The following is a 27989-nucleotide window of genomic DNA, read 5'->3' on the forward strand; positions in this document are numbered from 1 at the left end:
AGAAATGTAAATACATGTGACACCAAAAAAAAAAAAAAAAAAAAAAAAACGAGAGAGAGAAAAGAAAAAAAGAAAAAGAAAGAAAAACATCTGTCTGCACAATTTTTGAAATAACTTGTGATTAACACAACCACAAGTTACAGGATGTGGTTTTGTACAAACATCTGCTGCATATATTGCACTAAATTACATTTACGAAGCAAGCCTATCAGCACTCTAAAGCATAAGTAAGCTACAAATACAAAAGCAACTCATTACTATTATCCCCAAGAGACCAAAAACTTAGTCCAGTGACATTTCTAACTGAAATTTACGAGAACCTTGGATTTTTGTTGTAATTAGCCAGACGGGAAGCATGCACAAGACGAGTTGACAGCTAGGTAAAAAAAAAAAAAAAAAAAAAAAAAAAGTCAGTGACTTTTTCACAGCTGGGCAAAACGTTATGCAAAAATAAACCCTATTCCCACTGCAGGCAAGCTGGGAAGCCAGGGACAGGCTATGCCACCTACTCGGTCCCATTCAAGCCCACGGCATAAGGTAGCACAGACGAAGTGAGTTGGGCTTACACGTGCACGTGGGATGGCTAATGGAAAGAGATGCAGCTTCCCGCACAGACATCGCAAGTTAAATGGCTCCTACCTAGTCAAGCAAAGTATCTTTAATTAGAAAGTATCTTTCATTAGAGTGTAAAAGGAAAATTCAATCGGAACCTTACACGAAAGCTTTTTTACGCTGCTCAATTAATAGCAACTATCCTAGCTAATGCAACCTAAGTATCTTCTCCCCGTACTCCTACCTGAGGGGTAGCCACCAAGAGGGTGGCCAGGCCTTCACTTCAGGCAAGGACACAGCGAGGGAACCCAGAGCTGCAGCAGTGTCTTGCAGGGCCACGCAGGGGCTCACGGCTCACCTTCTTTCTGGGGTCTCTCCTACAGGCCTCACATCTAGAGTCAACACACCTGAAGCTGCTCTAGCAAGGTTCCCCTCCCTCCAGCTCACCTGTGGCACCCTCGCCTTGTCACAGCCTGCAGACACACTGGCAAGCAGCCATTTTGGGGTATGAGTCTTCTGTTCTCCTCTAGATCTGGCCTCCAGGGTATCAATTTACCAGCTTAAGCCTTAGCTCTTGTCTCCTCAGGCTGTGAGGAGGTGTGGTGGTTATTATTTCCCTTCTTGTACAGGAGACTCTGGAAACACCAGCCTGTAAGCAGTGACTCACAGCCCGTTAATTTTAGCTGCCAAGTGGCTTAAACCCCCCAGTTTAGTAACTTGAAAGCCTCAGAAGTCTGGGTAGATCAAGGCAGAGCAAACATGCCTGCAGTGTGGGACACTTCACCTCTCTTCTCCCTCAGGGGGAAGCCCGCCAGCTGAAGCAGGCTCACAAGAAGGGCTACCACAAAGCCAAGAAGTTACTCCCCTTCCTCTCTCACCAGAAGCTGTGAGATTTCCATTTGTGATAAAACAGACACTGTTTTCATCATCTTCTTATACGAAATGACCTTGACCCAGGGCAGAAGAGAAGCAACAGGCCAGGAGATCGGGATCTGGATGAGCAGGCCTTTGCCTCCTGAAGCAACGAGGCTCCTGACCCAACTTATACAAGAGGTCTGTGCGTGTGTTACAACCACAAACCACGTAACACATCTAGGATCTTTGCTGTACCATGTACTTGCCACCTCCAGCAAAGGTCTGGCAGCACTGCAGAATCTGTGAGAGCATCTGGAGAAGGGACTGATTATCTAGAAAGAGCAGGTCAGTTAGAAGGGACCTTCAAAGATCATCTTGTCCAACTGCCTGACCACTTCAGGGCTAGCCAAAACTGATGAAAGGAAGGCTGTGACAATTCAATTTCCACATGTATTGTATTACCCTCAACACTTGCTTTATTCAACAAATAGGTAACGGACATTTCCTCACGGGAAACAGCATTTGAAAACTGTACGTTTGTTTTAAATTAGACTTCGAAGTATTTAGATATGCAACAAAACAAAGACTATCAAACTACAGCCCATTTGACCACGGAATGTTTTTAAACTATGTAATACATAATTCAATTAAAAAAAAAAAAAGATAATTGAAAACACTCACCTTCCTGTGACACCAAAGACCTAAGTGAGTATGACATGGATCTGTTGCTACTGACAATACTCACTATAGCCAAGCAAAGCTAATCAAGCTCTTGTTCTCTGCTGGAATTTCACCCAGTGTTTTTCAGTGATACTTGGGAAGCATAAAGAAAGGAACCACTGGCTGGTAGAAGTCAGCTTGGTCTACCAGGATTCCTCTTGCTCTACAGTTCCAACTACTGAAGCACAAATACCCAACAGAGATATCTCATAGTGTCAGAGCACAGAAGAAAAAAAGCATCAAAATTGCCCTGGAAAACTCAACAGCACCTTCTCCTTCCTTGGCACTGTTTTCCTTGTAAATGGTCGATATGTTACTCATCCATCTTCAGGGCAACAGCCACTGATCATAAGTAACAGAACGAACAGGAGTGCACATTTCCAGGAGTGCCACATTGCTTCATTATGTCATCAGTGTAAATTTCAGCATTGAGTTTTTCCTGAACACCTTTATTATCACACATATAGTGCCCTGTCATTCCCAATTATAATTCTGCAACCCCACAGCATGTGTGCATTTCAGCTAACTGGCTAGTAAGACCAGTTTATATCCTTTTTTCCCCCCTCCATGCTAATCTGCATTGTGTCTTTAGCCATGATACTGCAGAACTGGACATCAGCAGAGTGATTTATGGCCAGCAATAAGCTGTGCTGCAGATCGGATCTGAATTGTGCTGGCAGATCAGTTTGGCAGCATGGGCTGGAATAAAAACATGGCACAGTGACCGAGGCACACCGTCAGAGACACACACGTTTAGGTGCCTGATGATGGTCAGGGTGGGGAGGAGGTCTCCAACCGAAATAACACAAGGAACAGCTAAAAATGAGGATTAAGAGGTACTGGCAGAGCCTTGAAGGAAGCTTTGCACATAGGCTGCCTACACTGAGTCTGACTCAGCGTTCTTAGTCACATTTGTATGAATAACACAATCCATCACAAGTGCAAGTGTTTGGGGAACAATATCAGTGTGACTGGGCTGATTCAAACATTGTAAGCGACTCTCCCCTCCCCAAGTAATTTCAGGATGAATGTACTGTTTGAAATCGAAGCACGCTGCAGGTTTTGCAAATATGGCAAGAGGCATCCACAGAGGTATTAGAAATTACCTGATAATGGTCCTTTAACTCTTGCACCTAAACAAAAATGAAACAGTGGAGGGGATTACAGTGAATGCTGCTGCACTGGCCCAAGCTGTTCTGCACAGCACGCTTCCCCCTGATCTATTATTCTCCAAGATCGCTCTGAGCACCTTCTTCTACTGATCAGTAAAATTTACATTTACTAATGAGCCCTAGACACACATCAGCAGCAAGCAGAAAAAAAAAGGCCCCACTGGGTAGCAACCAAATTAAAAGGGTACACTGAGAGCGTGGCATGCAGCAGTGATGGTGAAAGAGGCGAGGGCTGTCCAGCCTTGTGAGAACAAGAAGAGGCCCGGTTCTCCATCGGGTGCGGGTCAGGGGGTGCCGGAGCTGCCGGGGGGCTAGGCACTGAACCACAGGTCTCAATAATCACTCAAATTCATTAAAGGACTTGCTGTAAGACTTCTTTTGTTCCCGTGCATTATTTTGGAGGAAAGCTTTTCATGGTGCTCTGCATTTACAGAATTATTTTTTTTTTAGGATCAGGGATCAGACCCTTCGGGCAGATCCTGCTCAGTCCTGCTGATTTAGCACATAACCCCACCTGGCTTGGCTCCTCCAAATCTGTACCTCTGACAAAATCTTATCTTCATTTCTCTGAAAGGCACAAGACTCTTCCTCACCTTTAAAACAGATAACTTGTCAAACTTTCCAGTCCCACAGTTACCATGTGCCATGAATCTGAAGTGACAGCTTTACTCTGCCCTGGGTATGAACACGAGTAACTGACATAGGATTTTTGTTTAATTTTTAACCACAGAACAGGATTTGGCTTGGTAATGCAAGATTTTAGAAGGTAGCGATAGGAAAATGATCAAGTGTCTGAAAAGCTTACACCTGCAATCTTTGAACGATGACAGCAGTCATCCACGTAGTTTCATGCAGCGGTAGTAAGAAAGACATTTTATAGCAGCTACTGTACAAGAGGATTCCAGGGGATATGACTACTACAGAGTAATCAAACCCATGGGATTAGAAGGCTGCTGAGCCTAATGCCTTAACATCCTAGAATAATTCATCATCTCATGATAACCATATTTTCTCTAATGTATTATTACTTAAATGTTAATGGGACCCTTACAGCATTTAAAGGCCTGTCACACCCAGCACCGCACTGCTGTTACTTCCTGTATATATACACCACTTGCTGTCACCAATATCTGTTCTCAAGCCTTTTTATCTGTTGACCCAATTTAATGCCTTGGTTGAGATTGTCTTCCTAGCTGTAATTAAAGCAAAAAAAAAGACTTCACAACAAAACGTTTATCTCCAGTGCCCATGGCATCTGATAATCCTTCTCTTGGTGTACGTGCTGGCCTGCTAGCCATGTTCCCAAAAGATACATTTTTGGTAGCATAAATCCTGCGTCTTCCCAATAAAATTCATCTCAGAATAAATGTTTAGATCCTAGTAATGAAAACCCCAGCTAATGCTTTAGCTGGCATTTTGTAGTGATATACGTGCCTAGAAAAGGTTGCAGACCTCGCAGTGATCTGTAGCGTTACCCACAGCACTGCAATCAAACCTTACCTCAGTGGCCATTACAGCAAGGCAGTCAATTTAACCTAATTTGGTTGCTCTCCCAGAGCTTGACACATTGAGACTGAAACGAGCCCTATCCACAACGTGGTAATTACCAACATATATCACAACAAAAGATCCATCATCAGCAAGCTCCGAGATGCCTTGAACTGAAAAACGTTTGGGTATGACCTTTCCACAAAGCACTACGTGTTTGGGGCTGGTTTGAATTTTCCTGTGATTTCCCAGAGGTTCTTCCCTTTCTGCAACTCAGATCCACATCAGAAATAGATAACAATGCTGACAACCTTCTGGATGAACCTGGTAAGTGATAGTTCCTAGTATCAGCTCAGGCACTCCCCACAATCACATAGGCAGGCTGTTACTATTTCACTACTGCCCACCACTCCCGGAAAACGAAATACAAATTGATGGGAAAAGGAAAGCACGGTGACCATGCACACGTGGATCTTCTCCTGCGCTCTGTGCATATGTAGGAGGTTCATCATCCACTTCTCACTACAGCTCATAGAAGAGTATTTCCATGCCCCTATCAGCCTGCTGGAGCTCTGAAAACCCATCATTTGCCACCATAGTCAGCTGTAGACTTCACAAGCTGGGACAGACACCACCTTTGAGCACAGACCACGTCCAGCCAGGCCCACGCATTACATGCGCAGTACAGCCTCTCTTAACATATGAGCAGGCAAATGACTTGTGAATCTCAACATCAGGCAAGGGTATCCTTCAGCACGGGGAGGCCTGGGACAGAAGGATGCAAAGCCTCCTGTATGCACACATTTGACAATCTGATCTGGGTGTGTAACACTGCAGGAAAGCTTAATGCTTCCTGCCTTGAGAGAAATGGAGGAAAGGGAAAACACGGCCAGATACCAGGAAGGGAGAGAGCAACAAATCAGCCATGTCAGTCCCCACACTGTGTATGATGCTAGACAGCAAAGCTGAGACTGGAGTATTCTCTGTGGTTTATTAGCTAACACAAAAAAAAAAAAAAAAAAAAAATTACAGGAATGCAAAACAATGATGTACTGTCAAGCAAGGAACAGATATTATAAATGAAAATTCAGCAAGAGACAGAGAAAGCCTATGCCAGCCTTACACTAGCTCTGCAGTTACCCCAGACTCAAAAAAATAAAATCTTTACTCTCAAATAAAAAGAGGAGGAAAGCAGTTACAGTGTACTCCCATTACAATTTATTGAAGATTAAAAACTAAAAATCTACCAGTCACAGGTATGCAGACACAATCTTAATTGTTACTAGCAATTAACTATGAAGTAAGAACTGTTGTTTTCACCGTGTAGGTAGTACACAAGGCTTCTGGTCATGCTTGCCATATGCAGGTGAAGGTACAAATACCACGCTAATGCAACTTAGGGAGTGTTGCTCATTGAGTGTTTGATGAACAAATATCCATGTCAGGTTTTTGATGCACCAATAATTAGTTGCAGACTGAGAAGACAAAGGTAGTTCAACCTGAAGAAGGGTGCAGTTAGGAGGAACTTCATTTCCTCAGACTTTGCAGAGGATGCAGAAACCTTTTTGCACCCTTCTCCCTCTTTCACGTGAATATAAGGGACTGCTTGTGGAAATGAAAGTTCAAAACTTAAAATCAGGAAACATAAACCCTTATTAAAGTAAATTATAACTGTATTTCTCCCCATCTTCCTCTCATCCAGCCGATGTCTTTTGCTTTTAAATGTACGCATTGCTTTTTTTGTTTTAAATTGATCTGTAACCTTTTGTGGCCAAGAACAATAATTTTATTCTATTTGCATGCAACTGTGGACCCTACATTTTGTAAGATACAATTCAGTTTCTTGAAACTGGCAAATTCAATATAGCAGGTTGTTACACCTGGAGATGTAATAATTTCAGTGGCAGTGATGAGCAATCACAGTAGGGTCTCTTCAAGCCTACGCATTTGGCAGGTGATCCTCTGTTTAAGTGTTAGACATAATAAACAGAGGACTGATTGAAAGAGCACTCCATGAGAAATTCAAGACTGCACAGGAAACACCTTAGAAAAGAGCTGCAAAGGTGCTTCTCACTCCTCCAGAAGAAAAGAATACGAAGAAGTGAGAGGGAAGCAGGAAAGGGAGAAGACCCTTCAGCAGCCAGCAGAGGAGGGGCAGAGACCAGGGACGATCTGCACACCATAGCTTGTGGAAAGAGGGATCAGGGGTTGGGGAACAGTGTGACAAAGCGGTCAGAGCACTCTCCTGTGTGATGACCCCAGAGCATTGCCAAAACTCTGCGGCCACGTGTCACTACAATACAGTCGTGGTGCATCACAACACAGGACTTACCAGTTCTCCAAAGCACTAGGAGGAGACACGAACTGCTTCCAGGCAGTACAGAAAGTGAGTACTGCTGCCGTTCAATAAAATTTGTAGCTATGCAATTTTATACAATGGGACAGGTTAAATCAAATCTCATGCTTCAGGGCAAAACACAATTGCCTGCAGAACGAAGACAGCATTTTTCCCCAACACAGTTTTTCACAACAGTTGTTCTTGCCTTTCTCCAAGACAGGAAAAGAAGTAAATGTTACAAAGAAGGACAAATAATACAAAATAATGACAGATCACACGTAGGACACTAATTTGCACATAAGAATTACCAGAATCTTTTCACCACTCTACTTGCTTCTTCCTTAGTAAAAGGAGACTATCAGATAGTTGGAAGAGACTGAAGTTCTATGAATTATTAACAGAAAATTGGTAGAAAAATGTTCCAGACTGCCTCTTCTATTTTTAACATACACTTAACCTGAGTTCATTCACTGCCTGTTCATTAAAACTATTTATATGCAGGTTTGTTTCACCTCACATTAAGAAGCAAGATTTAGCCATGCCAAAGCTACAGAAGATATCCTCCTCTACTAAATGAGCAAGCATGAAATAAGCCCCTGCTTAAAAATTCACGTAAAGTGGTTTCTAGCAGCTTTTCAGAAGTGGATAAAATGCCTTTCCTTTCTGCATTGTCCTTCAAAACAGTGATGCATTTTTTTCCTCTGATCCATCATGAACCAAGCCTCCCTCCTAGCTGGACCACTACCAGCCTGGCTCCAGCATGGCCCAGCCGTGCCCGTCCTGGGTGCTGGCAGAAATTGCAAAGCCACGAGAAACTTTTTATTTTAAAAAGAAGTGTAGATAGAGAAGAGGAAGAATCTAGATTGACAAGGATCCTTTAGATTTATCCAATTTCCCTTATGGTTAACAAATAAAATCCATATTGGAATCATCCCCCAAAGAATGAATTTTACTTTTCAAGCATGAATAACAGTGCTTGAAATAGTGGGGCAGAAAACTATACCTGTCTTTTCTTTGTGGCAGTACCACTGCACAGATAGCAAGGAGCTCTTATTTGTCACAGTAGGAATATTTGATTATCTGCACAGTAATGTAAAACTAAGAGCAAAATTTGAATGCCAAGGTTAACTACTCATAGTTACTGCCTAAGCTGCCAGTCAACCTGCAGTGTTACTTTAGTTTCACAGGAAAAATTAGATAAAGTAGAGAATACATATTGTATAAAGCTATTCTAGGCTATTTATTGGCACCACATCCTACAAATCATCAAAAGGTTTGCATGCGTAAAATCAAAGTTAAGACCTCTGATGACTTTCCTAGAAAAAAATGACTTCAGTTAGCTTAGAGGGATTTCACAGTGGGACTGAAGTTCCAGTCCTCTCCAGGTTTAGAGAGGGGCTTTCTTCAAGCTAGTATTAATCTGTTCTGTAAGTAAAATGAGGAAGTTTGGGAAAAATTGTTCTTAATACCTGATTTTTCCTCATATCCTGACCAAATTTGGAAAAAATATCCTGTGCTAGGTGCAAGGAACTCATCATACTAATACTTACGTGATTTTTATTTTTATTTTTTTACTATAGATGTTTTGGGACCCAGTTTTGCAAGACTCTCTTGTAGGAAATAAACTGCACAGTAACACTGGTTGCGAAGAGAATGAGAGAAGATGTGAAAGCAATTCACAACCATTTCAAAGCCTTACCCCAGAACAAGAGGTACATGGGACCTCTGTGTATATGGGAATCCTGCCCAATGGCTGCTATTTGATGAATGTAGAAAAATTTAGCATAAAGCAAGTTACATTTGTTACAGGCTCAAGAATCATGGTTCTGCTTCTAGGGCTCAACCCAGTAAAAACCCAGTGACCTTCATTCAGGAAGAGGTAAACGCAATGGTTGATAAGTCTTTTCATTCCTCATTCCTCCTCCTCCTTTTTCTAAACATTGCACAAAACATCACACAAAAATTTTTCAGGTGCATTGGCAGTTGCAACCCTAGTACATATTTATGGGAAGCTAAAGTTTACAGTTTTTTCTTCTGTAGTTATATAGGAAGCTTTTCCATTTACATCCATATTTTTGTGAATAGGCACTTTTTCCTGAAAAAAAGTGCAGATGAGGCCACTCAGCAGAGTCTAAGACAGCAGAGAACACCTGTAAAAGTCTGGCAGTTCTGAAACTTGTGTGAGAAACGTTCACAATTTTAACCTCCTGGAGAATGGGCATTTTTAAGAGTTCTTTCTTTACCTGTCAAAGCTTCTGATCAGATCTTTTGGGGGATGGCTGGCCTTTTAAGGTCCTTTCTTATTCAGAGTTTCTGAAATAAGGTCATTCTTTTTACTATTGTCACCCTTTACGAGAATACAGTTTCTTTTAACAGAACATCATATCTTCTCATGGCATGCTTCAAGAAAGCTTCCTATTAACTTTTCCTTGGTTTGGATTTTGCAGAGAAACTTACATGAGCACTAATTATTTTTCCCCCCCAAATACAATTTCTGTATTAAAAAAAATCCATCATCCAAGTTACTGTGCTCTCAATCAATGCATTTTTCTCCTATGGAACTGAACTTTGAATAAGTAACTAATGCAGTGAGCTCCTCACACAGTTTTCATTTGCCCTAGTGGGTAGGATGTTTCAGAAAGTTACTAACGTGGTAGGAATGATTCTGACCCTGTTTATGCTGTGTTCGCTGTCACTACTACCTCGCTGACTCCAAAACTGTGCCTGCATGAGCAATCTAAAACTTAGGGCACATGCACAATATGGAAACTGGGATGCCAGGGCTTATTCTGCACTGACATCTCTGGGACTTTTGTTCAGTCATCTAGACGTCAAGCTGTGGCACTGTCACACTGACAAGGAAACAAGCCCTGCACCATGTCCTGCTGCCTCAGTTCCCTGGCTGTGGGTGGATCTGGGACCTTGTTCCACTATGTATGGATCATCATGTATGGAAATGGTGCTGTGCCATCTGAGGCTGTGCAAGTTCTCACCCGGTCTCTTGGAAGTGATTGAACTGAGAAAAAAAATCAGATTGGGAATTGAATGCAGGCTGCATGATTTTAAAACCTGCCGTGCACAACAAGAGAAGAAGCTCCCCTTCCTCCAGCGCCTTCCTGCTTTTCCCCCACTGACCTGAAAGAGAAATGCCCTGGGCAACTGCTGCCCCTTCCCTACCCCAACAAACCTGCAGCTTCTCCAGCTGACCGCAGAAGGCCGTCATTACAGGTGTGCACTCGACTGAGCACATACCTTCCTTGCTCCTGCTGCCCTGCATAATGAAATAACATTGCAGCTGATAATTTCACACTACTTCAAAACTAAGGTATGCCTTCCAGCACTTATCCGTGCTCATAAAGCTATTTTGACAAATGAAAAAACTCAGCTGAGGAGAATGAATCACTTGCCCAGAGCTATGAAAGTCAGCAAGAAAGCAATAGGCATGTCCATGGCTTTACGGGTTTGATTGTGCTTTATAACTACTGCCTGTCCTTACTCTTCAACTTAATGCATGGATGAGAAAGCCTTCAAAGAAATCTAAAAAAAAAAAAAAAAAAATCAAAGACTCTTATTTCCTTCACGTTATACCTATAAGTGCAATCCACATGGCTGTATAGCCGCTGACATTTCAGATGGTGACAAGACTCAGGCAATGGTTCATGAAGCACTCGAAGCACAGCCCGCTTAACTACCCATTGCCAAAGTCCCCACCAAGGTCTTCACCCTGGAAAGCATGGAAGCATGTGTCTAAGTGACCCATCCTCCTACTAGGTACAGCACACAGGTGTATGTTTAACTTCAAGCATCTGCCTAAATTCTGAATCACTTATTTTAGGGAGCCAGGTGCATATTTACCCTCCTGCCCCTCCCCTTTCAAAGAGGGATGGTCTGCTGATGCAACAACTACACAAAATCCCAAAACTCAGCCGGAAAGGAAATACTTCAGAGCCTTTCAGGGATAATATCCTCCCATCACACAAGCTAAGCAGCCAGGGCCTTAAACTGAACCAGCAGAGGGAACCCAAATGCTGCAGGCTCCAACTTCCACCCAGTAAAAGCAGCGTTAGCGGTGCCCAGCGGCTGCAGCACCCGTTGCTGAGCCCACAGCCTGCCCGCTGCTGGGCTAACTACATTAGCTTTAGTATGTTCACATAGCCAAATCCAGCTGATTTGTATTTTCTTACTTTTCTACTTCATTCACATTAAGCCTGTCTTCTATTACACCAGTCTAACACTCGCGGTATGTACTAAAGACAACATGCAAGGTCCTAGTCCACAGCTTTGCTATCATAAATTTTTTATTTTTATTTTTACACACATACAGCTCTTTGGTAGGACATTTGTACTGTTTTCTCACTGTGTGTGTGTGTGTATATATATATATATATATATCCTTTTTGGCCAATGATATGGGTTTTTCTGGCACTAGGAGACATACACGTGGGAGTTTCTCCCTCACTGCCTGAGAATTTCTTCTACTTAAATGTTTTGGGAAAGCTACAGCGGGTTTCCCATGAGTTTTCTGGCACCCTACTTAAATCCCTTTTCAGCATCTTGAACTAAATTTGCATGTGAAAACAGAGATTACCCTAAAACAATTAGGATGTCAACTGATTTAGAACCTCCTAAACTGTAGAGGATTGTGGAGTTTATTTTAACACAACAGTGAGAACTTTGTGGACAAGCAAACACGTTGGAAAAACTTTCAGCAGCTTGAAAATTACTACTTTTTAAATTCCTTTTACTATCACTTTCTGTGGGAGAGAGCTATAGGCTTCTGCATAAGTTAAACTCACTCTATTCACACCATTTGTTTCCTGTTGGACTGCCCACAGCAACATTTCACAGTCTTTCAACAAAAGCACATCTGCATCAGTTCCTCCAAGGACGCCAGCCCATGCAAAGTGTTGCACAGAGCGACGAAAGCAGCTGAGCCATGTGAAAAAAGCACAAGGACTTAGAGGAACCATTCACCAAGTCATACCAATGTGGATCTGAATACCAGCTCTGCATTTGCTTTATCCCATCTTCATGTCTCTAAAGCATGCTAAGTTCTCCTTCAGCCACCTCTCCGCAAACAGAGGGGTCCCACCCATTTCAGCATCTCCCCCTAAGACAGCTGCTCTTTCCCCTTATTTGAGCTGCCCCTCTTTGTATGTTCATGAACCTCACCATGTGCTCCTTGAGGTGCAGACACCAGGAAGGTTAGCTTGCACTGCCTTCACGTGAGTGGCAAAAATGATGACTGGTTTCCTTGATGTTACCTGTCAGGAATCCGTAATTCCCTTTAGTCCTGTTTTCTCTGTGACAACTTGCTGCTGGCAACAGGTGTCAGCAGTGAGTGCAGGTTAACAGGGGATGAAAGCAGGCTCAAGGACAAACTGCATACAGCTGGATTTCAGAAATTGCAATTAAGTTATATCCTCCCATACCTCCAGAAAAATAAAGGAAAATGTGAAAAGAGTCCTTGCATCAGTTCAAACTCGGATTTGTCACAGACATTATTTGCACAACTCCATAATTTGCCCAGCAACGAAAGATGAACGTAAGGGGCTGGGAACCAGAAAATGGAAAGCTCATTCTACTGATGTTTACGTGGGGAAAGCACAATCCTCTCTTATTTTTAGACGTGAGACCATATTTTATTATGTCAAGCATTAATATAGGTTTGCAGAGGAAAAAAAAAAGTCAGTTCTGCCTTAATTTGGAAGCATATCTGACAAATGCAAAAGCAGGTCCACGCTTCTGTGATTTATAATGGGATACTGTAATAGCTGGATAGAAGCAGATTTATATGGCCTGTATTTAATTGAGATCCAAAATGAGAGGCACTGTCACTTGTAATGAGCCTTAGCTGTGAGGTATGTCCCCCATTCTCTTGCTTGTCAGGCATTTCAATTATCTCTCGTGTACTTTGTTATAAATAAAGCTGCAAGGAGATGTTCTAATCCAGGCTGTCCGCAAAAATCAAGGGCTTGGAGGAACCAAGATTCATTTGTATAACAACTGGTTTTATCTCAGGACTGCTGAAATCAGTAATGATATTCATACACAGAAGAATTCAAACTGTTTTACTGTCGCAAAAGTTCAGCTCTATTGATGTAGCCAGTGATACTTGACTGCCACCATCCCCCCTGGGTTTGGGAGGCAAAAACTCCAGCAGATGTTCAGTGGATACTTCTGAAAATTCCCATTTCTAACAGCTGGCTTTCTGGCTAAGGAAAGTTTGGCCCTACTCTTAAAAGCATCTGATTTCAGCCACTGACAGCTGTGCTACTACCTGAATTATTAGACAGTCACACTAACTTGATCCTACAGCCTTTTTTCTTTTCCTTTCATCTCCTCTCCATAGTTTGTCCTCCACTTTGTCACATCTGACATACCTCTTTCCATAATACCAATGTATGAAAAAAGTTTTTTTTATAAGACAGTTGTTTTACACTTCATATAATGCCGTACATACGTGCAATAGTACCACTTACACATTACTGAGTGAAATGGATTCTATTTCGCTGCTTTGCAAATATATTTCCTGGCAAGTCAAGAGCTTTTCAGAGAGAAGATGACTTTCTTGAATATTAAATTCAACTTAAACTAAAAGGAACATTTCCAGTCCTTTCTCACATTCTCACTTTAGGCAGTCTTTGTGCAAACACCTGTTCTGTTTGCTAAAACTCTTCATAGGTTTTATCAGCTACAGCATGAAAATATTAACTGCAATTAAAAAACTGAGAGCTTGAACATTGCTTACTGAAATGAGAAGACTATCCTCATATCTCACCTGTGTATTTGTCCAGACTGCTCAGGTCCCAGGAAAAGCAGCTCAAAGCAATAAGTTCACAGAGCATCTTAAAAAAAAAGAGGAGAAGCAGCAGCAGAGGCAAATAAATACCCTCTCAGCCACATGCACAGTCAGAACAGCCTCATTGATTTCACCTGAGCAGTTGCTTTCCATCAGCCTTCCTAGAGATAGCATCTATAAGCAGCCAACTGAGAACCATGAATATAGATATACTTTTAAGCTGGGCACTCAGCAGCCTCTACCTAAAATGCAATATGGAAAGGTACGACAGAATTATTACGTTATCAGAAGATGCTTACTGTTTTCACTCCTTAAAATTCAAAGTCCTAATTAACAACGCTTTGTTTTTCCCTAACTGGAAGAAGGCAGGTTACATTTAACCCAATTGCTCTGCAACAAAAGGTGACTCAGCTTTTAAAAGCAACAATCCCAGTAATTTCTTACTCCTAGTCCTTTGTGCTTATGGTTTTACAATTTATTGGTGGTATAAGGAAGCACATACTGCTTCATTACTAATTTGTTTCTAATTTAAACTGGGAACTAAATCCCCTATCCACATTAATCACCGTATAGCATCTTACCAAATACTTATCTTCCCCACAAGGAGAACATACTTGGATTTACTGTGTACTTTCCACCTGACATTGTGGCATTTAAAAACGTAATTGTCTTTCCACGACAAGGTGAGAATTGCTATTTTAATAACCTGTACTACTCTGGTATTTTTGGACTCAGGTCTTTATGACCAATATAATGGTCTGGCCAGTCACTAGTTAAGCACTGGAGGAGCTCACGCTCACGAAGATGAGATTTATCTAGCCAAAGGGTGTCCTGAAGCAGCAAGCTGCCAAGTTAAAGCCAGGCCAGGTCCCAACAAAGGGCCTTTTTGGGACAAATTGCCTTGCAGCATGGAAGTTGGCAGGCATATCATAAAGAGGGTACAATCTGTTTTCTAGTTGTAAAAATGTTTTTCAAGAGTTGTATTGTTCTCAGAAATTATATTTTGACTTAAAAAGGCTGCTAAACCACTGGTTATCATTGGCACTCAATACGTAAGATAAATAATAACTACCACGTAAGTGCACCAGATTTACCAGTTCATCAGTTATGCTGGTAACCAGTCTCCAAAACCAGCTGCTAAGAGAAAAAATGTAAATTCAGTCCACTACAATGTTTATACATGTGTGCAACATTGCTAGTTGTGTGACTGTTGTATCAGAGAAAGAGAGGAAAATGAAGCTCTCTTTCGAGTGGTCTCTCTTTGGAGCTGTGCTAAATTGTGAGGGGACAACAAAGGGATGTAAAGGAATTGGTTGTACTCAAAAGAAATCCCACAGAATTTATCATTTACCTCCCAGCTCAGTGCAGGTGATAAGCAAGAACATATACATACGCACACCTCCTCCCTCAAAGGGAAATATATGCAGTTTGTAAGGATGAAAGCGTGCCACTCCTTACAGAACATTTTGCAAGGAGGGCAGGACACGAAGGTGTTGCTATTATTCTATCTTAAAGCATTTGCCTAAAACATTTTAATTTTGTATAGCTAAATACATTGCGAGTGGACGTAAATACAGATTCACTTTGAGGCGATTGGCAAGATTATGTTCCTCGAGTTATGAAAACTACTATGTAAACCAGAATCATAAACTGAGGGAAATAGCTAACTCTCAAACCACCATCCAGGCATTAAAATCTCTGAACTGGTAGTAAAATAATTGGCGTAAACATTTCTTGCTTCTACTGATGCTTAAACCTACAAATTCTCAGTGGCAATTGTTACCAACTGAAGTTTTTATCAACATAATTAGTAATAAAAACAACATCTGCTTTATGCAGTTATAGCGATTACGCTATACATTTAATTAACAGCAATGAAAAAAGTGTCATTTTAACTGACTGAAGTGTCACTTGCACATGCAAGTAGCCAAAGCACTCCCTACCGCTGCACATCCTCTTCCAGTAAGTGTTACTCTAAAAGCCAGTTGATCCCAAAGGAGCCTTTCTGCAGGGTCACCAGATGGGGTGAGGTTGGACAAACCTCTGGAGATCACCTGGGACCACCCCACTGCCCAGGCTGGGCCACCTGGAGCTGGCTGCCCAGGAGGCTTTGATGATGCTTAAATTAGTTCAACTTCTAAATCCATGGCAGGAGGAGGGAGGAGAGGTCTTTTTAAATGCTTACTGAAGACCTCACCTATGAAGATGTAAATGCATTTTATGTTTCGCAACCTTAAGAACGCATGATTCAGTAGAATAGATATCTGCTTTTGCACCACAGATCAACTGGGAGGAAAAGTTCGTCAGTCCTGGTAGAGGTGTGGGCAGAGCTATCTAGGTAACAGAAGACAGCCGGGTTATCATGGGATTACACTGATCTCTGCAATAACAGAAAAACAGTAAGAGGGATGGTAAGGAAGGCATGTTTTTTGCAATGCACATAACTACTAAGAAAGCCATCTATTACTATTTTTTTCCTGTGGTTACATTAAAGAGCTGAAAGTAAATTAAAGACTGATTAGGTGCTGGGATGACTTAGATACAGAAATACTTCACAGAAGTACAGGAAGGACAGCAGTAATCTGGAGGATGCCGTAACCTCCCCAGCCAAACTTATCCTGAACGACATGCAATAGGAACTGCAAGAGCAGAGAGTAACACGGTAGAAATTAGTGCTACTAAAACTGCATTTATGTAATTTAAAAGGTTCAGAAAATTAACGCAGAAGAAATTGCGCACGGGACAGTGAGGAAAGGCTCTCTGCCTTTGATAAAGGTAGGGAGAAGACATTTGCCCAGAGAGAAGTGAGGAGAAGAAAGCGGCCCCGGAGCAGAAAATGGAGTGAGCAGCCCCCAGCCAGCTCAGCCACTGCAGCAGCGCAGGGAGAGCGACTGTCGGTGCTACTGAGAACTTCCTTTGGCTGGTTTAGATTGCCCTTTTGTAACACTGACCTTAGCTTTGCCTTCAAGGATAGCAACCACTGCTAGATTAAATCTGCTTTTCTTTGAGTCTGTTTGATGCTATTACTGCTCCCAGGTAACTCGCCATACTCTGGGAGCAACACGTCTCCGTACTAAAGGGCTAGGAACCCAGCACAACGTCTTGTGCTGCAGCTTGATTTTACATAGCGCTTACCACAGCAGAGAACTGCTGATGCCTTTTGCTTTCTTTCTTTCTTTGCATAAATTAGGCTTGAAAACAGCACAATGCCATGTTCTATGGCTTGCATGTTTTGCAGGGCTGCCTGCAGCACTGGTAGCCCCAAGCCCACTGCGGCACCGCAGCACACCTGGGGACGTCGGATGGCATTTGGGCTAGGTGGAAACCCTGCCCCTCCACCTCCCTTCTTCACTGCCTCCACTACCCTGCCTGGACCTCAATGGGCATCACAGCAGAAAAAGGCAGAGATTAGTTCGGATGGGGGTCGGTAGGTACAAGCCACAGAGTCACCGAGTGGCTGAGGTGGGCAGGGAGCTCTAGAGCCCGCCTGGTGCAGCCCCCTGCTCAAGCAGGGCCACGTCCAGGTGGCTTCTGAATACCTCCAAGGATGGAGACTCCACAGCCTGTCTGCCCAGCAAGAGCCTAGGACAATGAGGTTCGTTACCAGATTTCTGGAGGGATCCTGCAGAGGGGGATTTGTGTGCTGGTAAAGGGCTCGGCAGCAGGCTGCACTGGCTGGTTTTGCCTCCAGAGCAAAGTCCTGCCTCCTTCTGCCTCGCGAGGCAGGGGCTTGAGCTCAGGTTCCTCTGTCACGCATACCTTCTGGGCTTCTATTTTGTGAATCCTAGACTGCTTAAGTAAAAGGAAGCTGGTAATTATGGAATTAAAATTTACTTAATTCTATAAATTAAAAACATTTTGAATTATTTATGGATTTGTTTGTTTCTTTAAATCAGTCACCTGAGATGTGCCTTCCAGCTACCGAGCACACAGGCAGGGAGGTGCACAGCAACAAACCTGCTCTGCAGCACTGCAGAAATGGGCCACTTCTGAGTTTATTTTCCTGGGATACACTAAATCATAGTGACACCAGTTCTTGACTAACACACAGCTATTTACTTTCTTGACACAGAACAGAGGCCACGTCCATATGTCTGGACAAAGCAAACTCACATAAAAGGGTTTTGGGGGCTTCCATTTCTGGGTATTTGGTGCCTTACTTACAGTGCTCCTGGTTGCTCCAGGGACAGACACATTACAAAAACCATCTAACACCCATGCTAACCTGTTAGACAGAGCTGAGTGAGCTGCTATGAACACTGAACAAGGATTTGACAAATTTACACTCCCTGTATTAGAAAAAGTAAATTCTGATGTGTTGATATAAAGATTGGGTATCCGACTGAAGAATAACTGACCTCACAACACTTTAATTTCTTAAACACTCTCAGCTGCTAAAATATGACACCTTCTGACACATCACAACATTTCCGCATGCTTGGTGGAAGCACACGCTGCTGGCCTGGCTGAAAACGAATCCTCAAAGGGAGAAGTGAGCTGTGAGATCTCTGTTCGTCTCATAATGTGACTGTGTGGCACTCAGGTACTGAAGGCAAAATCCTGAAGGGGCAAAGAAATCTCGAAACAGGAATGACTGAAGCATATCTAGGCATGTATAACACAGAAGAAATACTGCTGTTTAAACGTAATGTAAACATAATGTAACATGAACATAATGTAAACTGCTTCAAAATAAGCAAGTCAGTTTGCCTCACAAAACACAAAAAATTGTGTGAAGCCATTTAAATTAAAAAAAAAAAAAAAAGAAAAAAATAACATAAATAGAAATAATGAAATGTTGTTCCCAGCCATTTATTAATGTTTCCCAGATATAAGATGAAATTAGTCAGAGGACAGATTTCTGGTCCTGTTAGCAGAATCCCACCAGCCCCAGCAGGTTTGCCTTTACCAGATCCATGCAAACTTTCCCCAGCTCCCTCCCCAGCTTTGCTCTGTGTTCCCCTGACTCCTTCCATCTGCATTTTCTTTGAATCTTGGGATTCAAGAAATTCCACATCTGAATGCAACAGTCTGCCATGGGCTTGGTCACGTCAGTCTTTTCTCAGTGCCATCAGCTGACCACATTGATGCTTTGTGAATTTGATGCAAAACAAGACAAGCACAGGTAGTTTTCAAGATGATCACTCTACAGATGACCACTTTGGGTGTTGAAGGTCTGAGCTGAAAAGGCCCTGGCACCCACAGCTGGGAACTAGATGATAAGCAGTTGTCATGACACAGTCCTGCAAGCCACAGGCCCCTGATAAAAACACCAGTAGCTTTCAGATTTCAGTTCAAGCATCTTAATTCATGCACTCTACACAGCTGTTGCTCAGCTTCCCTACATAAGCACAAACCAGGACTCAACACATCAAACTCCACACCTCAGGACCTGGATTCTGCCTGTATTTCTAGAAGCAGTGAGAGAGGCAACACCAATGAATTTACCTCCCTCCAGTAAGCAGGAAATCTGTTTCATGCTGAATAAACCCGCTTTCAAGCAACGTGATTTAGCTAAACCACCCTCCTGACGCACTCCAAGTGAGGAAATGGTGCATACATCCTAGGCTCATTCAGCCCTATAACGCTGTAAATGACCAACCAGGCACCACAGCTATTTCTCCTTGCCTGGCACTTAGAGTTTATTTGCATGTATATGCATGGAGATAAAAAAATATTGATAAAAACTTGTCTGTGTGCACAGGCTGAAATGCTGAGAGCTGTTCAGACGCGTTGTGGGAGCTCTGATGGTCAGCACTGAGCAGACACAGCACGCCCTGCCCAGCACCCCCAGATGTCACCACCCCCTATAGGGGCTGTCTTTTTGGCAGCCTCCCCTCGCAGTCGTTGTATTCTGTATTTTAGAAGGTTCTTCTGAGAAAGAAGAAAAGGAATAAGGGACCATGGCTAGTGTTTTGAAATGCTTTGTTACTCCTCAGAAAAATGCATGGGAATGTCAAGGAGCTGAACGCAGGCTGGTCACTGTGGGGTTCAGGCCTGTTACTTTTACTGTGGCAATCTCTTATGGGGAGGCAGAAGAAATACTTTCAAGTAATGTGCTTCCTCCCATGCTGCTGGGGAATTTCTGTTGCTTGGACAGAAAGAAATGGGGCCAGAGCTGTGAGTCAGGCACTTGCCAGCTGCTGTTGCAGTGGTTGCCAGGAGGATTGGACACCAAGGTTTTGAGGCTGACACTGCCACCTTCATTTTCCTGCTCTACCAGCACTACCAGCTATTGCTGGTGGTCAGATGTGGCTCACACGTTTGGACAACTCCAGCACCTGGGGCATTTGTGAACGGCTGGCTTCAGTGCCCTCCAGCAGAGCCTGAGCTGCTCCTCCATCAGCCCGATATGTACCTGCCACCAGCTGGTGGCACAAAGACTGAGAAAGGGAGTTTGGGTTAAAAAGTCCTGCCAACTTCAGCTGCTGCCTGCTCTGCTGATCCTCCTCCTTGTCACATGTCTGTAAAGAGACAGCACTCATGTTTGTGCCTCTAAGAAATAATCACAGCTGCTCACTTCTTGCCGTCATCAGGCCCCACTACTCTTTAGCATGTCAAAATAATGACATATCTGGAAAATACAGAAGCTTCTGCTCTTCCTACACTCTGTTTAAAGTTATATATGGGCACTGATCTTGGCAGTGCTGCCACACACAGATTGATGGACAGATACAAGAAAATGGTTGACAGCCCGGCTTCAAGGTGCGAGAGCTTCTCGTCCTTTGGTCCCTGCAGTAACCGTAGGCAGGCTGACTTACCCAGGTAAAATCGTTCAAGAGCGTGACTCCTTCTCCCGGGCTTGTAGCCAGCACTGGTCCTCCTCAGGAAAATTTGATGGGCAGCATCTCAAGGATATTCGTACGAAGTGAACAAACTGCAGTGACTGCTGGCACTCAGATACTTCACACACACTCCAAATCCCGGAGCAAGAAGAGGTCACCAGATATCTGCCTGCTACTGGCTGCGGTATGGGATGGGTTGTTTAAAAATACCTCCACCTTTGGCACGGGGTAGAGAAATACAAAGAACCTCTGCTTACAAAGTGAGCGATGTCTCCAGAGTAGCAGGAACCGGCTGGCAGTAACTTGGATCATCTCGTTTCCCAGACTGAGGCCAGACACCACAAAAAGTCGCAGTAAGACCCAGCTCCAAAGCGCCCACACTCAGCGAGTGCTCTCAGGTGATTCAACCCAGTCGATTTTATACCACAATTTATTATAAAGGGAGCATTATAGACAACAGGAATGACACCTTTCTGCAGCTAACACTGTTTGTTTTCTGCAAGTCCCCTCTTATTAATCTTATTTTTAAACTAAACCTAGTTTGACAAACATTTCATGCTGTAAGAATTTGCTGCCCTCACCAAGCCTCCCCCTTCATTCCCGTGAGCAGGCTGGGTATCCCTGTAATATGGGAGCGTTACGGTTTGATACACAACACGAGGACATTGGAACGATGTTTTTTAAAAACCATCACTGCCCCAGCTTCCTCCAGCACAGGGCTGTGCCCCAGCTGTATCCTCCTCTTCCAGTGCAGCCACTGGAAAAAGCAACAGAAACTCCTGCATCACCTTGAAACCCCGTCAACACTGACCACACAGTCCTAACGCAGTAGTTGCTTTAACATTTTTCCAGCAAAAACCAAACCTTCTGGCCAACAGCCATGTGCCAATAGTTTCCAGAGCTTTTTTTTTAAAAAAAAGAAAAAAAAATCTCACAATATCCATTTCCCTTGCAAAACTAGGGAAAAATGCACAATTATAAAAATGTTTAAGGGAACACCCAGCAAGTAACTGACTGACCTGTTCTGGTTCTCCTGCATTACGCGTTTGCAGTGGGAAGGTGCAGCCTTGGGTTTGAAAGACTCCAGAGGAAAGGGAACTTTATATTACAAACTACCTGCAGACACGAACCTAAATCACAGAACAAGCTCAGAGGAATTTACTTTCCATAACCATTGGCTATTACTTATAGCAATAATTCAGCTTACACACCACTATATTAGTCTCTAAAGATGATTTCTTAGTTGCAGTTATGATCACGACTGAAAGCTCAGAGCGTTGCCTGGAAGATAACTAGAGGCAAGGGGACCAAAAACCCACGTTACTCACGTAGACTGTAAAAATGTGAGGCACAAGAGAGTTTGCTTCTATTCATATTCCTTAGCTAGGACTTGTGCTTTTCTATGTCTCTAAAATCAGTCATTATATACGCATAGCAATTCACATGAGATTTTTCTAAGTTGACCCATAAAATACAAGTTTAACAAGACTGTATTATTTTAAATATTATTCTTTAAACGTGGCTTTCAGAAAGCATCTGCCGTCCAAAACATTTTACAGATAACAAGTTGTAGGATCTTTTTTTCTCCCATTCAGCTTCTTGCTTGATATATGAAAATATAAAACCTAAACTACAGCATGAAGATAAAGCAGCAACTTTATAATGCATGGGAGGAATTTAAATAAACTCATTATTACACAAATTGTTGCATTAGTCTTACACAGGCCCAAATTTTGTTTAAAGGAAGGGAGGTTTATATTTAGCTAATGGTGAAGAGAAAAAGAATTGCTTGTTATACACAACATACAGAGTTATTAAACAAATCATATTTGTGCAAAAAGCTGCAATTAAAGCAATTTTCCCCCTTAGCTTCCATCTCCATAGAGGGAACGCAATGCTAAGGCTAGCAGCTTCTGCAGCCCAAGGCAGCAGGGCTGGCCTCATCCTCTCCTGCCCCTCCCTGGCTGGAGATGCTCCACACAAAGCTGATCCTGAGGTGGTCTCCAGCTCCTGAAGAGCAACCCAGACAGCTGCTAGGTCCACCTCTCCTTCACAGGCTCTGCCTTACTGTCCCCATGCAGGCAGGCATCAACATGGGAGTCTGAGCGCTGCTGGGTGTCAGACTGCCCTCACTGATGGACCTTTCCTTAGTTCTCCTCCTGCAGCGTGAGAAGAGAGGAGAAAAACCCTCGGAACGTAGCCCTCCACTCAGAGCAGTTCTCCAGCTTGTAATTTCTTGCAGTCTCCTGCAACCAAGCCACTCTTACTGACAGCAGACTTTAATTATTGTTTCCCTGCGGTCAGGGTTACACGCAATCTGATTTGTGTGTCTGTAAGCCTCGTGTTGGTATTTGTTTCTTCGTTTGTTACTGACTTATCTAAAATGTTTCATTAAGTCTGAAACAAAGGAGCTGAGGCAGAAGGTGAAACCGCCACAGTGGGGTTCCTCCGTTCCCTGACTGCTGCTGGTGTCTGAAGAGGCCAGGAAAGTCTTTGGATGCTACTGCTGTAAGCAGCCAGCCCGGCCTCTCCTCCCTGCTGAATGCACAGCTTCCAGCTGTAGCCTTCACAGGGAGACAGCTCTTCGATCCTTTTGCAGGATGGAGATGCCGGGTGTGGTTCAGGCCAGGTTCTTCAAAAAGCAGGTCCTGTATTCCCGCTCAACATAGCAGAATATGCGTTATCCTCTGGGTGAGGAAGGCCACAGTGCTTTATACACAGACTGCTGTCTTGGTTAAAACCAACACTGATGCGAGATGGAATTGGTTTGCAAGGAACAGTAGGACTTTGGCACTGTACATGTATGATTCAGAATATGCATTCCTTTCTAAAGAGGAAGGAGGACTGTAAATTTACAGATATTGGTGTTTTCTACCTAAGTTCCTACTTAAATTCATCAAAAAGAAATACTGTAATTAACACAAATCCTGACTACAGCACAACCAAAAGTGGTTGAAACTACCACATTCCCTTTGCTGCCTGTTCCTAGTCAGAAATCAGCAAAACCTCCATATTACTACACTGAGATCTACAGCTTTCCAAATAAGATGGAAAACCTAACCAAATGAAAAAAAAAAAAAAAAAAGGACAAAATGTAGATTTTTTTTTTTTTTTTTTTTCTAAAATTGGCAGTCCTGCTCATGTTCTGCTATCAGCACAGTCATTTGGAACAACTTTTCCTAGCTTATCAGAATGATAACGGTTTTATGCTGGAAAAAGAAAGGTTTGTTTCTCCTAGAAATCCCTTACCTGCTCTGTCTTTTGTTATTTACCCTTTCCCGCAACACCGAAGTGCCACGGAATCTGAATATTCGTAGAGATGGCCAATATTGTCACTATTCTGAACAACCTCCATTTGAAGGAGATGGGGAAAAAGCCTGGAAAGAGTTATGAAAATTTATTTTCTCTAACTTAGCGATGTTTTGCACCAAACTTACTAGTCACCTTAAGGAGAAATACTGCCTAGGTAGCACCTGCCTTTTACTATCAAGGTGGGGCACAGAAGAGATGAGTGGTTGACCCAGGCTCACCAAGGGAATCCATCTCACAGGTAAGAGTAAAAATTACTGTGAATACAGCTCTGCACCTGTAAACTCTGCAAGTGTTTCCATTGTTTATTCCCTGCATCTCCAAAGTGCTTTAATCTTCACAAGCCCTTTCATTTCACCACTAGCAGCTACCCCTCTAACAGTGACACCGCTTAAATCAATAGCAAGTGATTATAAATATTCTCCCTGACTCATTTCCCTTAATGAGACAATCAGCCTTATCCAGAGCCGTATGTCGGAGTTAAACAAACACGGTTATTGACTGCAACCAAATCGCAGCACACATTGTAAACAGATTGATTTTCCTCTGGATTCTTCTTATAAATAAGCAAGCACTTGTTACTTCTCTTGATAAGCTATGACTGCATCTGGCACTGCGTTATGTTGCAGGACGTACACAGAAACACTGCCTTCAGTGCCCTCCTTAGGGTACTCACAGGTAAGCCTAGCTGGTAACTCCATCAGCCCTTACAGTGACTGCAGGGCATAGAAGTCCGATCTGCGTTGTTGTTTTGACTTTCTGGAAAGGTTTCTTAATCTACAAGACCTGCCAGACAGGGGAAGCTGCATTTACACAGAACAAAAATGTAACTCTCCACCTCAAGAAGAAATGTCATTACAGCAGAGAGGCTGTTCTCACAGACCATAAAATTGATCAAAGAGTTCAGATTAAAGATTACAAGTCACGATGGCAAGTTTTCTCAGGGTGACATCTTTTGACAGGGAAGAGAGAAGGAGGTGGGAGGTCACATATGGCCATATGTTGTTTGGCTAACCTAAGGAATGTGCTCTACTGGACAACGTACTGTCCATGCTCAGATTAATGTTAATTAGACCCAATGTTTTATTAGCTTCATTTGCACAGAGTGGCGCAGGAGGATTCCATGGTACCTGTTTCATTGGTGGTTGTGAAATGGGACGTAAGGAGTTCATCTTGACCAAAGTCTGGCACAGCCTGAGCATCCTTCTGCCTCTCCTCCTGTCAGCCCTTCCTGTTGTCCTCTGAGAAATCTCAGCTCTGCTTCTTGCCAAGTGTCACTGATGCTGGCAGCAGGGAGTAGGGGATCAAGGAAGCTTCCTCTTCCCCCCTTCCTGAGCTGCTGGCAGCACACGGGTGAAAGGACATTCACCTTTCCAGGGCATTTGAATCCACAAGGCTGTGTACTAGATCTGGGAACTGCATCCTACACTCCTGAAGGAAAAAGTGCAATGAAACAAAATCCTGTGACTAATTTATTTGGGGTCAACAGACCAAGTCAGGATGTCAGCTGTTCTGAGCAGGACTCTCCTATAGCCCCCTGATGACAAGAGCTTGTCAGCAAACTAAAGTAACAGACACTCGTGCTGAATTTTCATCCTAATGACAATTCTGAGAGCCAGGAGAGAGAATCAAAAAAGTATTTGCATTCCTGCAATTGATATAGAAAAGGTAAGTTTAGTCCTCAGAGCGTGTGGTACACCCGAAGTGTGAGAATGGACATCACTAAACATTGACCTCTGGTGCTGGGAGCACTTGGACCAAGATAAATCACAGGGCTCTGTGCCCTGTGGATTATTTATGCCCACATGCTAAAGATGATTTCTTTCAGTAGGAGGCATTTGTTTAACGCCGGCTGACCGACACGTCCTGTAATTAGCAACACAGAGGAGGAAATCCCTGACTAACTAATTGATCACCAGCTCCTCGCTTCCTGCGCACCACAGGCTTTCCTCATTATCATGGAGGGTCTGAATCTCTGCGACAAGTAGGCAAAGTTGCACGAGCTATTCTGCTTTGCAGTGTATTTTCAGGTACAGTGAATTGCCTGCTCTAAGTAGTATTAGCAAGACTGCAGCACTTCCTGCTCCCAGAGCACTTTACTGATGCAGAAATCAAAACACAAAAATGTAGGTTACAAAACTCCTAGCTCTCTGTGGGTCTGGGAATAAAGTAGCATATTTCTGATCAAATGCCCTTGTATTTTAAGGCTGACTTGTACAGAGCTGTGCAATTTGTAAAATTATAGCTCACAGCCACAACTTCTGCGAGGACACTTTGTTTTTGCCTTTCTGGCCTCTGCATAAAAGGGCTCTTTGTTTCTTTGTTTTATAGCCCATTTCATTCAACTAAAGTAGTGCATTAGGGGAGTGTGATTTACCTAATAACCTGACAAAACGAAGTAATAAACACAGCCATCTCTTACGCCCCTAGTATACTGCTTATGAGCACCATTTAGCATTATTCACAAACCGTTAGCATACACAAGACCAACTAGCTCATGGAAAGGAGGGTAAGAGTGGCAACAACAGCACTGAATGTTTGGATGATGTGTTCTGGAGGTTGGAAAGAACAATTTAGACAAACGTCTGCCAAAATTTGTTGATCTGATCTGAGTACGTCTTGGTGGCCTTTCCTCTGGTTGCTCAGTTCCAGGAAAAGGAAGGGAAGGGAAGCGGTGGAAACGTAACCAGAAGTCCTAAGCAGGGATCTGTTCCTGCAGCAACTGACACGGAGAACAGCATCAACAGCCGAATTTCCCTGCATTGCTGCTTGGTCAAGGACTGTCTTTTGCTCTGTGTCTGTCCTGTGCTGAGCACAATGGGCTCCTAGTCCAGTCCTGCTCTCCTCAGTGGTACATACATCCAAATTTCAAACAGATGACACCATTCTGATTTTCCCTTTTTTTTTTTTCCTACTCCCAGAGTGCCTGGGAAAAATATATAAGGAAAATATCTCTGCCTTATCATTACAAAGCACTTCTCTTGCATCAAAAGCTCAAAAGAAGAAAACACAGTTGGTCTGAAATTCGGTGGTACTTCCTTCCACAAAACATTAGAGGAATACAAAAAGAGAAGGAAAACGTACTCCCTCAGTCTCCATTCATTTCACATCACAAGATAATTCAATATCTGGCTTTAGAGACTGCCTGCAAAGCACACGCATCAGTTATCTCTACAGATACTTTGGCAGGGGTCCTCCAAAAGTCCCTCTTCTTTATGCATAGAGAAAGTAAAGGTGAAATTCTGATCAGTTTGAGTGACAATGACAAGTGCGACAGAATAGTAATTGTACCAGGCAATGAACAAAGTGGCACTGGAAGTCCACCTTTAACAAACAAAGCACACAGACTGTGTAACACCCATATCGTGAGCTCATTCCCTGCTGCTGTATTTTAAACAGGGGAGTCTTATCTGGGGGTAGACCAGCAAGCCATGCCATTATGGGTTAAAACAAGCAAGCAGTGCTTCAGAGCAGGAGCATGCCAGCTGGGGAAATGCTGTACGGTCTGCAAAAGGCTCCACAGAAAGTGCTCGAGTGGTGAGACCCACGAGCTCTGCCCCAGCCTCCCAAGGGAAAGAGCAGAAGCCCACCACGTGACGCATTTAGGATGAGACTAGAGAAAATGCAAGGGGAAAAGACCACGTGCAACAAAACATACAGGCTGGAGGGGACTTGGCGAGCTGGATTAGTGGATTTTTCTCATTTTTAATTTCTGGGATTCAGAGCCATTGAGTGACTGTAGAGCAAAGCCTTGCTTTTCTCTTCATGTCCTGCAGCACTATGTCTGGTGAAAAAAATAAAAAATAATCATAGCATGTCTGATTAGAGTGGCTTACGGCATGCATTAATAAATGTTCCCAAGGCAGACCAGGCTTTCTTTTCACATCAACCTATCACCACAGAAGTGATCTGGGAAAGACCTAGAATGGTCTGAAGTACTGCTGAGCAGTTTTTATTCTAGCCAAACA

At 43.1% G+C, this 27989-nt stretch overlaps 1 protein-coding gene across 5 annotated transcripts in view; it reads right to left on the reverse strand.

Annotated features, from left to right (window-relative positions):
* Positions 1–27989, reverse strand: part of RGS6 (regulator of G protein signaling 6) — a 264657-nt gene that overhangs the window by 121082 nt on the left and 115586 nt on the right. The window contains exon 1 of one of the 5 annotated variants that reach the window (XM_032189519.1): positions 27680–27732. The exons of 3 other annotated variants lie outside the window; for them this stretch is intronic. The gene's annotated coding sequence lies outside the window, so the exon portion shown is untranslated. Of the gene's footprint in view, positions 1–13906; positions 13930–27679; positions 27733–27989 lie in introns of those variants that run through there. One more of the 5 variants, XM_032189520.1, reaches the window with a different exon arrangement.

This window comes from Aythya fuligula, chromosome 5, assembly GCF_009819795.1.
Source record: "Aythya fuligula isolate bAytFul2 chromosome 5, bAytFul2.pri, whole genome shotgun sequence".
NCBI classification, from domain to species: Eukaryota; Metazoa; Chordata; class Aves; order Anseriformes; family Anatidae; genus Aythya; species Aythya fuligula.